The sequence below is a fragment of the Dermacentor albipictus genome, chromosome 6 (genome assembly GCF_038994185.2).
Source record: "Dermacentor albipictus isolate Rhodes 1998 colony chromosome 6, USDA_Dalb.pri_finalv2, whole genome shotgun sequence".
In the NCBI taxonomy this organism is placed as follows: domain Eukaryota; kingdom Metazoa; phylum Arthropoda; class Arachnida; order Ixodida; family Ixodidae; genus Dermacentor; species Dermacentor albipictus.
In genome coordinates this window covers 38166946-38183115 of record NC_091826.1, presented here as the reverse complement: position 1 = coordinate 38183115, position 16170 = coordinate 38166946, and the positions used below count along the sequence as shown (strand labels likewise).

At 49.5% G+C, this 16170-nt stretch overlaps 1 long non-coding RNA gene across 1 annotated transcript in view; it reads left to right on the top strand.

Annotated features, from left to right (window-relative positions):
- The window catches only part of LOC135914556 (uncharacterized), a 275492-nt gene extending 267047 nt beyond the window's left edge, over positions 1 to 8445 (top strand). The window contains exon 4 of the long non-coding RNA XR_010568337.2: positions 8328 to 8445. This is a non-coding gene — a long non-coding RNA (uncharacterized lncRNA). The remainder of the gene's footprint in view (positions 1 to 8327) is intronic.
- Positions 8446 to 16170: the final 7725 nt, after the last annotated feature.

The following is a 16170-nucleotide window of genomic DNA, read 5'->3' as shown; positions in this document are numbered from 1 at the left end:
ATTAAGAGGGATGAGTAAGCGAATTAAGAGAGATGGCTAAACGAAGTAGACCAAGCGAATTAAGGGGGATGTGTACGTCATGTGTCGGTCTTTAATGCATCGGCACTTGGGCTTTCGCCTTCAAGTCGTCTTAGGGATAACATAAGAGACCCTGTGAATTTTTTATCTGCCTCTTACTCTATCAACCTTAGTTCATGAGGGGGCACAGGTCTGCGACCATATATAAAAAGTCTAGTGTGTTTTTGTTGACTTTTTATAGCATTCGGTTGACTTTTTATTGAGCGTCAATTGAACACCATTACTGGCTTTTCCAATGGTTACGTCTGCGTAAGATCTAGAGCCCCGCCCCCCTTCTCTCCCAGTTATTTTTATATCTTTCTCCCTCTGCAGTGTCAGGGTGTACAGGACGAAGCGGTAAGAACAGGGCGACATCAGCCAGGGGTGAGTGCCCATTAATAAGGGAGTGCTCTGAAGGGTTGACGATCTGTTTTTGGTTAGCGATTTTCACGAGGTTATTCAAATATCCGCACTTTGAGGACGTAGCGAATTCAACGCGTTCTCAGCAGAAATTAAAGGCACTAGTCCCCGTCTTTAACGAAGGCAGGCACGCATCCCTGTCCGCACGATACCATCCTGCTTCTGGTTACACCTGGTTAACTTCTGGTTAACTTCTGGTTAAACACCCTCGCAACGTAACCGTATAACTAGGCCTGCCTGCCCCTCTGCATTGCCACTACTTTGTGAGCGCGCATTACTGCGACCGGATGGAACGCGCCTGTGTGTCCTGTCGTCGCGGTGGTCGTTGCTGTGCTGTAACGCTTTCTTTTTTTCAAGGCCGCACATCGGACTGAGACCGTGAGTGATTCGATGGGAGTGCCGCCATACCGTGGACCTTGGCACGGGCTGTGCGTCCAGCGCAACGTGCGGCGTCGGCGGTGCGAGCGCACAGTCGACAATCTGGCGCGTATGTTTACCGCATTTTCGCGATCACAAGCGGCCGCTTGCTTGTATAAGCGGTCCTTCTTCTCTTTCTCGCACCGGAGTAACCTTGTGCGCAAGGAACACACAAGCAACTGTGTTCTTGAGCAAGTGAATATGAGGGAAGGTTTGTGCGCGCACTGAACTGGCTGTGCAATTTATGGTCGCTAGTTTTGGTTACTCACCAGCCCTTCTGATTTCCGAACAGATATTGAGTATTTCTGTGTACGAAGTGAATGCATCCGGCGGACAACGGTTTATTGCGCAATGGTTTTCCTTCGCGAAGTGAAAAAAAAAATACAGTGGAGTGCCGTGCATTGGACGCACGTTGGAGACTACCAAGCGCTCAAAGTTAATCCAGAGTGCCCCCTCCCTCCCTCCCTCCCTCCCTCCCTCCCTCCCTCTCACTTCCTCATAATCGTATCGTGATTTTGGCGCCTATAGAAGCCCGGAATTTGAACTAATTTAATCCCTCGGTACGTACTCGTTATCGCATACGACGACCACACAACGAAGGCCTGCGAGTGAAAAATGACGTTGTTGGCTTGCAGTCGGGTCAATGCGGTATCCGCGCAAGAAGTGGCCCCCTTTCGCCGAGTCGTCGAGATAACGACTTATGCATCGGGTGCAGCGGATATTGCGTACACCCGTATATGCCTGTGGCACGCGCTATAAAGAATACGAAGAGCTGTCCTTGACAAGGAGATCGTCCCCGCCTTATAGTTCGGCACTCGCGCGCCCCCGTGATGGACGCCCGCCGAGATTAGGCGGGCTTTTGCGGGGCAACCGTGCCTGGTGCGTGAGTCAGCGCGAAATTTGTTGCGGCTTCCAAAGCCGAGTGATTGCGCTGTGTTTGTGCTTGACAGAGGGAAAACCCCTGGCACTCGCTTCTTTGTGCTTCTATACTATAGGTCTCCAGTGCGTCCCCATCCTGTATTAGAAAAAAAAATTACTTAATCCGTAGACGACTTGTGCAATACTTTTCCTCGCACACCTCTGTTGAATCTACGAAAGTTGGTCTTACTAGGAACAAAAGCTTAGAAGGTCGTTTTGATTATGGCGACAGCATCCGACAATATTGGCCAGAATGTCGCTTAAAAAGAACGTATGAGCCCTACAACAAGAAACTCGCCCTGTATATTTATGCAGAAATAAAGAAAAACGGTTTTGTTTTACTTCAAGCACATTGGTGATTGACAATTATAAGTTCAGAATAACTAGGTATAGAACTCCAAAGGTAAGAACTAATTATGGAATTCACTTCTTGGTGTAGCAAATCACCAGCTTTTCGAATAAAGACAAATGGAATGATAATAAATAACTCAACTTGCCATTGCTACTATTATTTGATAAATTTCTGAATGCACTGGCGTCTTTTGAGCAGTGCGTAAGCCCCATTGTAGTTTTTCTTTTGTACGCACGATTCGATCAACTTTTCCGTCCAGCCATTGGCGGTTAAGCTAGCTGTGTGTATGTGTGTGCCTGTGTGCCTTGCGTTGAAAATGTGGCGCGGCACGGCAAGGCACGCAAATAGTTTTGATGATTAACTGCTGTATTTATTATAAATTATCAAGCTCCAGTCACCTTTTTAAGTGCTAGGCATGAGTCCTTCAGTGTTTCGCCGACTTCGTTACTTGGTCTCTTGTGGGTACAAAATCAATTCTGCGTTTTCATGCATGATGCATAAGCTAAAATATTTTGTAGGTGTGCTGTTTCTTGCTCTCCTCTTCGTATATAAAGTACATGACGTCAGGGGCGCAGCAGGTGCAGTTAACGCCTTTTGTTTTTGGCGTTTTAGTTGCCTGCAAGCAGGAAACCGAGAGTGCTGAATAAACTACAGTAAAATTTCCGTTTTGTTTGTAATCCATAGCGCTTTAACAGATGTGCAAGGCAGTCAGTTCAGCGTGCTTGGCCTCTATCAAAACGCCGTCCTCTCTGAAAACATTGCATAAATCTATAGGTTTTCATTTTACCTGTATGTAGCCACGGACATTCACTAGATGTGCAAGAGCACTTGTAGACGTCGTGCTATAGACCCCTCGTTGAGGTCACTGCTATCGCTGAAAAATGAAACCCGAATGGGATATTTCTCGCCCAGACATCGAAATCGGATTAGTCTGATCGAGCTAGGGTTCATATTAGATTGGCTGAATAGAACTCCGGCTTTTGGCAAGCCTTGAAAAAGGGATTGCACATTTGATTGTTTAACAGAGCGATGAATTGGGATAGCTGTAAAAAGTTCGTTGCTCATTATTCCATGCGTGATCACATGAAAGCTTATCAAAAGATCAATCAAATTGATTATTTGGGACGCGTTCACGCAGTTCCAATGTTCGCGTTCACAGTCAAAAAGTGGAAGCTTCGCCCGAAGATCGAAGCGTTGATAACGATAGCAAGGTTTAGAGTTACCCGCCGTAGTTGCTCAGTGGCTATGGTGTTGGGCTGCTGAGCACGAGGTCGCGGGATCGAATCCCGGCCATGGCGGCCGCATTTCGATGGGGGCGAAATGCGAAAACACCCGTGTACTTAGATTTAGGTGCACGTTAAAGAACCCCAGGTGGTCGAAATGTCCGGTGTCCTCCACTACGGCGTGCCTCATAATCAGAAAGTGGTTTTGGCACGTAAAATCCCATAATTATAAAAAAAAGAAAGGTTTAGAGTTGCGCTTGGACCCTTTCGTTTGGGGCCACTACTCTGCGATTCAGCCACGGCAATGTTTCCTCCACAGTCCAGAAATTTAACGTGGTGTCCATCCACATGCCCTGTTAAATTTGCACATTTTCCTTTTTTGATGCGAAAGTGTCATGTGCCCCACTGAGCGAAAAAGACGCCGTCTGTAGCAGCGAAACGGCACCTAAAGTCCCATTGGCTGCGACGCCACGTCACGTGGGGCGGCTCGACAAACTCCCGTTGGCTGTGACGTCACGTCACGAGCGCGCCTGGGCGGAGCAGAGCGGGAGAAAAGGAACACCTGGAGCGATAGCGCGCCAGGTGCTGCGAGAGGGGAGAGGGCATCGCCGCGACGCCACATCACTCTCGCTCTCAGTATCCGGCGCGAGGGGCCCGTGCCAGCACCGCAGGCTGCTCCTGCTTGCTGGGCTCGGCGTCGGGGTCATGCATTAAAGGTTCTTTGTTCAAGTCTGGCCTTCCCACCATTATTATTCATTTAGAGGATATATCGACATACAATATCAGTGACATCATATCAGTGACGGCGACCGCGAAATTGCGGATGGGGTGTCCAAACGATTGTTATCGTAATAATAGGCATTGTGATCTGATACTGAGCTACAGTTGGCAGATCGCCTTTCTTTGTATCCGTTTCTACTTCCCTTTCTTCTAAGCCTTCCTTTCGGCCCGTTAGTTTGTGCCGTATACATAGCGTTATAACAAAAAAACCTTTAGCCAAATTCGCTGAGGGAGATGCTTTAACTTCTGGTGCACGTTTACATATATATATATATATATATATATATATATATATATATACAGTAAAAGCTCGTTAATTCGAATCGCAAGGGGAAGCCGCTTCAGTTCGAATTAACGAAAGTTCGAACTAACGAAAGTGAAGGAGGGCAACAGTACACTGCGATTTGGAAGCAGTAGGGCATGTCAGAAATTTGGCGTGTCAGAAGGTAATGGCGTGTGCCGCGGGCACACGCCTTCTTCAAGTCGAAGCTCTGGGTCCGACTGTGCCACACCACCGATGTCCACCGAAACGAACGTTAGCCGAGGCTTAACACTATCCCAATGAATCGCGACGGCCGATACCTCCTAAGCTGAAAACAGAGGTGCACAACCGATGAAGACTGCCGAGACAAAGACGCTGAACATGTGAAGGTGGCGAAGGCCCTGATTCGTTGGTTCTTGATTGCAAGCGCAGCTGCGACGTACTTGATTCTCTGTGTTTTGGAGCTTGCCGTGCCATCTCCGCACAACATTAGCAGCTCTACAAGATTTGCAAAGCCTCCGAGATTCGCAACGGGCAAGAAGTCTCCGAGGTTACGTAGAACGGAGAGGCGGCAGCCGCCGCTGCCTTCTGGCTGACCCCGCGTCGGTTAGATTTTTGTCCGATTTTGCCTTTTCTCGCCGTTATCTCCGTTTCGGAGGCATTACAGCCTTGTGTGTAGGCAGTAGGCGCGTTTCTCTGGCCGTGTGCCAGGCGAGCGTAGTTCGAATTATCCGTGAGGGAACCTTCTCGCGTTCGAATTAACGGACTTTTTTATACATAGACTTCTATGGAGCTTGGCCGGACCAAATCGTACAGTTCGAATTATCCATAAATTCGAATTATTGAAGTTCGAATTAACGAGCTTTCACTATATATATATATATATATATATATATATATATATATATATATATATATATATATATGCCTTCTCGGGCAGGTATAACAACCAGAAAGGCGTCAAAATGAAGTTTTCAACAAAAAAGACGCACCAAGTTAATGTAAAGCTATGTACGGAGTATTAATAATGCGTAATTAGCGCAATACGGCTGAAATTAAGTATGGATGTGCTCATTCGCATTAACCTAAGTTTGGCTTTATGCGCAATCTAACAATGTTGGCTTATTCAGAAGGTATAGTGCAGTCTGAGCATCAAGCCGCATGGTACATTAACGCGCCGAATAAGAGATTTTATTCAATGAGAACCGTTGTTGACTAGCCTTTGTAGGTCTTTACACAATAACGTACTCGTTGTCTTCTGCTAGCAAGGTCTACAGGCCGTCTTTACGTTGTCTCGAGGTATAGATAGCAGAGAACTGTTTGCTAACCTAGTTGGTGCTTGCTGTATATAGCACATAGACATGGTCCATAGACTAGCTGTGCATGGCTGTTATTCTACGTAGATGTTTGTTATACTTTCTAGACTGGCAAAACTATTTTGTTTGGAGTGAGGAAGTCCAGGCCAGCTGTAGCAGCGCCAAAGATAAGATGGCACATTACACAGGGCACGGGGTTGAAGTGTCCCTCACTGTCGATTTAGTCCCAAGCCGGCGCAATGTTTTCTGTATTCTTGCTCCCTATTCTGTGCATTCCGTGGTGTTATTTTTGAATTTTTCCCCCAATTGTCAGCATGGCTGAAATGCGCAAGAGCTTTCAACGGGCCCAAATCGATTACGTCGGTCTGACTCTCGTCGCTTCAGTTTCACCCTCTGGCAAAGCGAAATAGCTTTCTGTTCTCGCATTTCCTTTCTATATTTTCTTCTTTCGTCCTTTCCGAAAATTGAACGGGTCGGAAGAAAGGACTTATGCCTGAAGATGACAAGACCGCGTACAATTCGCCTGCACGCGAGTTTCTATGCTGTCCACCTCTCGCGTCCCTTTAAGCTTCTCATCTAGTGGGACAAGTCACACTGAAATGAACAGAAGAAGCGAGGTAAACTTCGCCAACGTGTGGCGTTGAGGTCCACTCGAAACACCCGTGCTATTAGATTTAGGTGCACGTTAAAGAACCCCAGGTGGTCCAAATTTCCGGAGTCCCCCACTACGGCGTGCCTCATAACCATATCGTGGTTTTGGCACGTAAAGCCCCAGATTTCTTTTTCCCTTTTACCTGGATTCGCTAAGAAAGGAAACCGCGCTATCGTTGCTTCAGAGCGTAGCTCTTAAGCGCCCGTTCCTTCGCTGAGCGACGGCCCGTCCCTCGGCGTCCCTCGTGACCGAGCGCATCGAAGGCTGAAGGAGCGATCGCGGAGCGCAGCGGGAGCCGAAAGACGCTGAGAGCGAAGAGAGCGCGAGAAGGAAAGCGGAGGGGGAGAGTGTGGTGAAAGGGGGAGGAGGAAAGCGAAGGAGGAGGGTACAGCGTGAGCGGGAGGAGGAAAGCGGAGGAGGAGAGTGTGGCGAAAGGGGGAGGAGGAAGGCGAAGTGGCGCACGAGACACGCTCGACGGAGGCGACCAGGCATGCGGCGAGCGCTACGTAAACGAAGCGCTGGCGTGGACTTCGGACACATGGCGTTGCCGCCGCTAGAGAATGCGATCCGCGCGCCACGTGTTCACGCGTTCTTTCTCTACAATGAGCGATGCATCCACTGGAAAGGTTTCGCCTGGCACTGCTGCTAAGCGACCTGCCTGAGCAGCGGCTCAGCGCCGCAGCCGAGAGGAGGACCCTGTGGTTCGCAATGATATGGTGTGTCACAACATGGCGCGGATTCAAAACACTGAACAGCTCTGCTCAAAATTCGCATTCGGGAGTATAGTAATCGTCGCTGAATTTTCCTTTCTTTTTTTTCAAAAAACTGTATATGCAAATGCTTCTTCCTGATTCTCGTTATCGTCGTAAATATCTCTAATCAGTGTTGATTGGTTGGATGAGTTTGAATGACATTGGAGCGTAGTGGTGGTGGTAAACTTTATTGAAAGGGGGAAGGGTAAAGGGGGAAGTGGCTGAGGGATCGGGCTCAAGTAAGGCCCTGGGCTTGCTTGATAAAATTATCAGCGGACCGCTAAAGTTGGAGGTCCGACGACAAGACTTGCGCTCGCTTTGGAACAGCTTGTCGTCTGTTCCTGTTTTTCTTCGCTTGGTTATGCGCTGTATGTGAGTAAACTTTGCTGGAAGATGTAACATGCGTGAATGAAAACCTTTTAAGAAGATTTTATTTTAAGAACGCGTTATATGTGTAGCCATATCCACGTTTTAGACGAAACCTTTTACAACACCTGCCAACACAACCCTCGCAGACTTATATACCGTCATTCTCATGACAGCACAGCGCCCCGTAGACGGTGGCGCCAGATTTCCCTCTGGGTATTAGAGGGAGAAAATCGATGCCTTTAGCGTCCTCCAAATTTTTTGGTCCCCTTCTCTGCTCCCTTGGTCCCAGGCTAGAAAGCTAGAGCGTACTAGCAAGAGCCAACGTTTCATTTCCGTCTAATAGGTACATATTTTGCTAATTGTTATAGTAGGTTAAAAGACATACTCCACGTGATCTATGTTTTCCAGAATTGCCTTCTTTTAAACAAACAATCAACTGCTTAAAAAATATGTTCTACGACTTTACAAGTAAACCTTGAGCTACTGCTGTGGTCGCGCCTCGTAGCTTATAGGTAGAATTGCGTTTGAACGCTCGGCTCCATCGGAAGAACTTGTGCGATGACCCATATATTCGACACTATTTCATATGTTCATCTTTTTTGTTTACATCAAGTATGATGTATTACATGTGATGTACCTCATATTGTACTTTTCGTTCCTACCACAGTTGTAAGTGTGCCTACGGGTGAATAAATTTCCTTGTCAATCTTCGACACTATTTTGACATCCTGCAGTCTGAACAATGTTTCGATGTTATTATCATCCTGGTGGAATTGTGCCGTGATTGTGACTCGGTGTTCTCCGCCCAGTCCATCGAGCCGTCGATCAAGTCGCCGCCCAGTCCATCAAGCCGTCGGTCGACGTCCCCGGAACTGAGTCAGGCTGTCCAGCCAGTCTCGCTGCTGACGGTGGCATGAGAAAACGGGATCGAGGTGCAGTCCCACATTATGTGTGTGAGTGTTCCTGTTCGTGAACAGGAACATCATTGGCGCGTATGTAGTCGGTGTGATTAGATGTGCGTGGCGTGTGTGCGTGTGATCGGTGGGCGCGGTATATCATTTTTCACCCAACACTTGGAGTGTTGTTGGAGGCTCGACTGCCTATCTATCTCTCTCCAAGCTTAGCGTTTCAAGACAAACACCTTGGCTTCGAACTTCGCGTTGTCCGTTTATAATAGTGAACGCTAGATTTTCAAAATTTCGGATATCAGCAGTATTTTTTTTCGCATATGTTAATAATACGGTGTCGTGATAGCAGAGAGAGAAGAGGCTGCCGACATCATCCAGGATGTCGCACACATTTTGTAAGGAAGAGGGAAAATAAATGTCGGGAAAATCAGCCCTCTTCATACTCGGCATAATGGAGTACACTATCTGAGAACAGAATGACCGTCAATAAAGTCACGCTCTTCTTTTACATTTTATAAGTAATTGGCACACTGTTCCATAAACAATGGTAACTTCCCCAAGGTTTCGGGACACGTGCAAGTCACGCCATCTCTCGGCGGCGGTGCGCCGTAACTGAATGGGGAAAAAAGAGGAAAAAAGTTATATCTCACGTGCAAAATTAGCTATCGAAAAATGACTTTGGGCTATACATAACACAGACCCACTGGGACATTCTGGTGAAATTCCAGTGGCGTGCTTCGAAGCACGTAGCACGTGTCCTCAGACATCTCAATATTTTACAATGCAACCAATTGGAAGAGTCCCATAGGTTCTGTTGTGAAATATTCAAATGTCCCGCAACCTATACGTGCTCTGCGGTACGCGATGGCACGCCACCCGGCGTATTACGAAGAGCCACCCACTGTGGCGTACCTCGTAATCGTATCGTGGTTCTGGCACGTAACACCACAGAATCGAATTTTAATCAACCTTCAATAAAAATTTGGTCCTACAGTGCACAGTGATTTTCCCTACAGAAAACAAAAGAAACTGTACGTAAACGTTTGGCGATAGTCTACGTCTGTTGATAAACGAGGAAAAAATATAATTACCGAGACAGGTGCGTGATGTGCAGTGCTAAGTATACGCACCTCTCAACGGAGACATACGCACAACATAGCAATTGGGGCTGCATTTGCGCATAATGCGCAACGGGGGCGCTGCAGTGAAGCCAAAAATTACCGTCAAGGAAGGCCGGTTATTTAAGGATCTCTAGCTTCCGCAAGGCATTTTCAACGCCGAGTAAATTTGTCCCCGCTTAATATAGCCTCGCGAAAGTGGCAGTTACAGTCGCCGCACAGAAAGTTGCAGAGTGACAAAGATAAAAGAGTTTTACACAAGTGTCAGTCCTTATATGTCTCTCGACTAATTACTGCGCGACAACTTACTGTCACCCTCGCGAAGCTTGTTAGCCCTAGGTAATTTCCTCGAGTGTAAAGCGCTAAGTGCTACACTCATCGGGTGTTGAAGCAAGGCTTCAAATAACTCGCGGCTCTTTTTTTAAAAAAAAGAACAAACAACGTAAAACTGTGACTGAGAGTATTTGCAGGAGCAAGTCAAGAGATCCCTGAAACACTATTTAAGGCCATGATTCTCGTTGTTATCCTTCTGTTACCACGTCAATGAACGAAAAGCAAGAGGAATTAAAATAATTAACGCTTACAAGCCAAGTTATTGGTCACAAAATTTTCACATTAAGATAAAAACTAGAGTTACAATCGACTCAAATGTTCACGCTTCTGGATGCCACATTTTACTTTCCCATAACGCAGAACTACGGCGCCCAATAGCGGAAGAACACGGACGTGACGTAGTGGAAGTCGACGCGCCATGGTTACCAAGCCTGCTCAGCTTGTTGATGACGTCAGCATGACCTCCGCTATCGGGCGGCGCGCGTTCAGATCTCGGAAGCCGTGGCGCCATTTCAATTGTGATAATTAAGCCGTAATTAAAATAGTTGTAAACGCTAATGCCGTGTTATTTTTCCGCAGTACTCACAATATTGCGCGAACGCACATCTCACATTGCATTTTCAACCAATGATCAATCGTCAACCAATGCACATCGACGTCAAGTCCGTTGCACAAGTGCACGCAGTAGCCGCATCGTCACGATGCCATTGGTGCCGCGTAACAAGCTTCCTCGGAAGTATTGCACTACCTACCCGCTTAGGGTCTCTCTTAGGCACGTTCTTGCTTACATACTGCATAGACTTGCTTTTCAATCGCCGCCTCATGTGCACGGGGACCAACCTGTACTTCGTTGTGTAGCCTCGGTGCGTCCTTCAGTGCGGCATTTCGGTACCATTTAGCACTTACTCGGCGAATGAAGGCTGTTGCCTAAGGTATTTCGGCACGTAGCGTTGCGTCTTCTATAGTGCGGGTGAGGTGGGGGGGGGGGGGGTTGACATTTAGCACACAAAGCGTCATATGCGATGACGCGAACCAAGTAGAGAAAACACTAACTACACCTTCCAATAGCAGGTAAAAATTTCCATGGTTACACATCTCGGAGGCACCTGTGACGCAAAAGTGGCTTCAGACATGAGTAATCACGGCATAGTGCAAACATTAAGTGTAAGTTGTGTCCTGAAGGGAAGGAGTGCAATGGAGATTTAAACGGGCAACTTTTTTTTTCAGAAGTGCAATGTTGCCTCCAGGCCGCATCATTAATTGTATAATCGCTGATGGACTCGTAAATTAGCCCACTGACTTCATTTAAACATTCACTTTGGTACAGATGTTAAGGTTGCAAGCATTGAAGCCGACCAGTGCTCAAGGCCTACTCACTTTGTAGCAGTAATCGTAATACTATATATCTCATGATGAAGAAGCCGAAGGGAGCGGATGCACTTCACGCCGGCTCTGTCTTTCGTAAATGATTTCGCAGTGTTTATTCAAAATATCTCTGTAATTTTGCACCATCATCTCCCGCAAGTTATCCTGACTCTACCGATATTCGTCTTCAAGGTGGGAACTGCATTTTCACCGCTTTATTGGACCATTTCTGCCGAGCCGCTGCACCGCCGAGCTAAGCTTACTGCTAAGCTTAGGGCTCCGGCCGCTACGTGAGCCGCAGTTACGGCTGCGTGTCAACTTTCTTCAAGCCGCCATGGAAATACAAGTTGCAGGAACTGACATCTCACTCACCGAGATTTCCGAAGAAGCAGGATGGTGCACCATTGGCCCGCGTGAACGACTTTCTCCTTGGGGCAAGCGCGCTAACCCTAACATTGCATCAGCCTCCCAAACCGGCGTTGGAGACACCAACAAGGCGCAGCGAGGCCCGCGCGCTCACAAGCAGCAAGTTCTGAAGGCAGGGAAGATGCCCACTCTTCCACGTGATCACCACAAAGTAGTTATCAGGCCACGGGGCGGCTTGAACGTTGCAAAAGTCGGGGTCGTCCGCCTCGCTTCGGCCCTATATAGGGCGGCAAACGTATCTCCACAAGACGCCACGGAAGACATTGTCTGCCCAAATATTCAGCAAAATATCATCGTTGTGAGTACCCCTCACTCTCCCAATGCAGAACGGTACCGCCGACTCGACAGCTTTGAGGTCGACGGACACAAGTTCGAGATACGGGCATATGAAACTGCGCCCGACTATACAGTCAAGGGAGTCGTCCGAGGCATTCCTCTCGAAGAAGACGCGAAAGACATTCACCTCAATATCGTCAACAAGAGGAACCCGAGTGCCTTAGCGGCCAAAAGACTCAGCAAGACCACGTCGGTCATCATCGCCTTCGATGGTGGCCGAGTACCAACGTGGGTGTACTACGGGGGTGCTATGCTCAGGTGTACCTTGTACAGAAAGCAGATTGACATGTGCCACCAGTGCGGACGCGTCGGCCATCGCATGGACGTCTGCCCGAACCCCCAAGACCGTGTGTGTAGAGGCTGCGGAGCCTCGAACCCAGACCCCAATCACACATGCACGCCAAGGTGTCACCTTTGTGGGGGAGCGCATCCCACTGCGGACAAGGCCTGCAAGGCTCGATTCAAGACCCCCTATCTTGTTAGGAAACGACGCGGCGACCGACAGAGGGCAGCTGCGGAGGCCGCCCTCGAGCTACAGCAACAGACCTACGACCAACATTTCCCACCTGCCTCCCGCTCCCGCTCTCGAGGCCGGGCCCGGTCTCGCTCGGTAGCGGGGTCTCCATCCCGCCGGCAGAGCAGGTCTCGGAGCCGGGCGCGCAGCAAAACTCCCAGGGCGAGCCGTAGCCGTTCGAGCTCTCGGCGTCCGAAGCAAGCCGGCCAGCAAGATTCGGACCTACCTGACAAGGTGAGCTGGGCAGATGCGGTTAAGGGCTCGCTGAGACGCAAGGCTCAGGGAGCTACTGCCTCGACTCCAATACTGCCTACTGCCTCAGAACCCAATAATAAGAGGGACCCCAGGGATGTGGCATTAGAAGAAATGCAGCGCGAAAACGCACAATTACGTACGGTCGTGCTACAATTAACCCAAGAAATTCGAGAGATTAAACAGTCCATGGCGCAGCCATCTATACCTAAACCTCCTTTAGTCCCGACTCCCGTCACGAACGGTAACGACAGTGCGGCGCCGCCCACAAAGAAACGCGCGGCGGCCAGTTCCGAGTCTCAACAGCTCGAGAACCTCGAATCAGCAGTAAGTGATTGGCGCAAAGCACATGTCACGATAAATGACTGGCGGAAAGAACAAGAAGAAATGAGGAAGCTGCTTTCAGAAATTCAAACCGGGATCCGCAACATCGGCGTTGCGGTCAATAACCTCACTGCTCGAACAGACAGGGTTGAAGTCCATATAGACAAAATCGAGACTCACATAGGCCTTCGCCCAGGCGTGGAAATGAGGCCCACCATGGGCCCTACAGTCATTCACCCTAGCCCTATTTCAGGTAACGCACAAGTACAGCACCACGATGGCCAGCCCCACTAACGAGCTCGTGGTGTGGCAGTGGAACTGTCGGGGCTTCAATAAGAAGCAACCACTGCTGCAACAATACATCCGACACGCGCAACCCAAACCCGACATCATAATGATACAAGAAACAGTAGGTACCGTACCAAAGCTTCCAGGTTACACTGCGCATGCCTCGCCGATTCCCGTTGATCGCGGACTTGCAATTTTAATTCGGAAAGGGACAGTAGCGCAAGAACACAGCGTAAGCGGCACACATGCGGAAAACATGCTTGTAGAGCTCCTTCCCAATAGAACACGCAACCACAGTGTATTTCTCCTCAACGTATATAGTAATCCGGCTCACTCACGGGCTCGTTTCCTCTCTCTGTTCCGAGGGGCGCTTGCCTTGGCGGGCGCAAACCCGTTTCTGGTCGGGGGAGATTTTAACGCCCCGAACGAGGCCTGGGGCTATGGCTACACTACCGCCAAAGGTCGACGCCTGTGGCAGGACCTACATGATGCCGAGTTAACTCTTATTACCGATCCCACGGCGCCGACCCGCACGGGCACCTCTACGGCACGGGACACGACACCAGACCTGACGGCGGTCCGTAACATCCCTCAAGCAATGTGGCGCAATACCTTTGAAGATCTCGGTAGTGACCACATGATCATAGAAACACGAATTCCTCAAGCGGGTACACCCCCTTTTCCTAAGCAATTCAAATGGACGGACTGGGACAAATTCCGAAAGCAGCGAGCTGAACAGAGAGGTGAGGAGAACATCGATGACATCGAGGCATGGATGGAGACGCTCAACGACGACATGAACAAGGCGACGCAGACGCTCGCACCCGAAGTCCAGGTTGACAAGATCGACAGCCGACTAGCCCACCTCTGGGAAGCCAAGACGTCACTAACCGCAAGATGGAAAAAGCAAAGGCACAACCGAAAGCTTCGTAAGAAGATCGCACATATCAATCGCCAGCTGGGAGAACATTGCCGGACCTTAAGCCGCCAACAGTGGTATGACATCTGCAACGCGGTCGATGGGCAGCTCCACAATGGCAGTACGTGGCGCCTCCTTCGTCACCTCTTGGGGGAAACGCAGAGCAAGTCTGCTCAGCAAGCAAACCTGCAACGCCTTTTGCACAAGGAACAGGCTACCACGAGTGATCACCAGCTCGTGACACGCCTGCTAGCCAAGTACTTCCCTCAACGGCCCGATGTTCAACACGGAGATTACACTGGAGAGACAAATGTGACACTCGATGAAGAATTTCACGAGTCAGAGATCCGCGCAGCTCTCCACGACCTTAATGGCAAATCAGCACCTGGTCCCGACAAGGTAACGAACAAGACTCTAAGAAACCTCGATGATGCCTCGATAACCGCTCTTACGGCATACATCAACAAATGCTGGCGAGCAGGTTGCATCCCAGAGGCGTGGAAACGCTCTAAAGCAGTCCTGATACCGAAGCCAGGCAAGCCGTCCAGCCTCGATCACTTGCGGCCCATTTCCCTCACATCCTGCGTTGGCAAGGTGATGGAGCACGCGTTCCTCTTCCGCATCAACCACCACCTCGAGGACACTGGAGCCTACCCACCCACTATGGTGGGCTTCCGGTCACACCTCTCCACTCAAGACGTCATGCTCCAGCTCTACCACCAGATTATCAATGACCCAACTAGTGGCAACCGGGCCATCCTCGGTCTAGATTTGGAAAAGGCATTTGACAATGTAGCACATGCAGCAATCCTGAGCCGCATAAACAAGCTCAACTTGGGTGAGCGAAGCTACAACTACGTCAGAGACTTCCTGTCGCGCCGCACAGTCACCCTCGCGGTCGGCAGCATGACATCCGACGAACATACACTAGGGAGCACCGGCACTCCTCAAGGATCGGTCATATCCCCGCTCCTTTTCAACCTCGTTATGCTGGGTCTCCCGGCCTACCTCGACCAGATCGATGGCCTCCATCACGCCTTGTACGCAGATGACATCACCCTGTGGGTCAACAAGGGCAGTGATGGTCAGATAGAATGCACCTTACAAGCAGCGGTCTCTGCAGTCGAAACCTACCTCCAAGACACAGGTCTCCGACTATCTCCACTGAAATCGGAGCTGCTCGTCTACCGCTCGCGCCGCCGGCCCAAGCCTACAGCCGAATCGCGCCAATGTGACGACATAATCCTCTATACGCAAGACGGCTCCTGCATTCCCCGAGTCCCGAAGATACGTATCCTAGGCATGCATATAACAGCCAACGGGTCAAACATAGAAGCTATTCGCAAAATCGAAGGCAAGGTTACAGCGGCTACCCGCCTGATCAAACGCATTACAAACAAGCACACGGGCATGAAGGAGGACAGTGTCATGCGCCTCATACACTCTTTCGCAATCAGTCACATCACTTATGTGGCTGCCTTCCACAATTGGAATGTCACTGAAAGGGAGAAAATCAACACCCTTATACGCAAGACTTACAAGATCGCCCTTGGCCTACCGGAGTCCACAAGCACTGCTCGTCTGCTACAGCTGGGGGTATACAACACGCTTGAGGAAATTGTGGATGCGCAAAGAACCTCTCAACTCGAACGCATGTCTCTGACAGCCACGGGCCGCTACATCCTGCAGAAACTCGGCTTCAACTACCACGTCCAACACGGTCAGAAACAGGTCATTCCACCTGACCTAAGCGACACGCTGATTGTCGCCCCTATACCTCGAAACATGCACCCCGAATTTAATCGGGGCCGACGCCAGGCCCGTGCCAAGGCACTGCTGCGCTCCTTGGGTGGAAAGAGGACTATACGC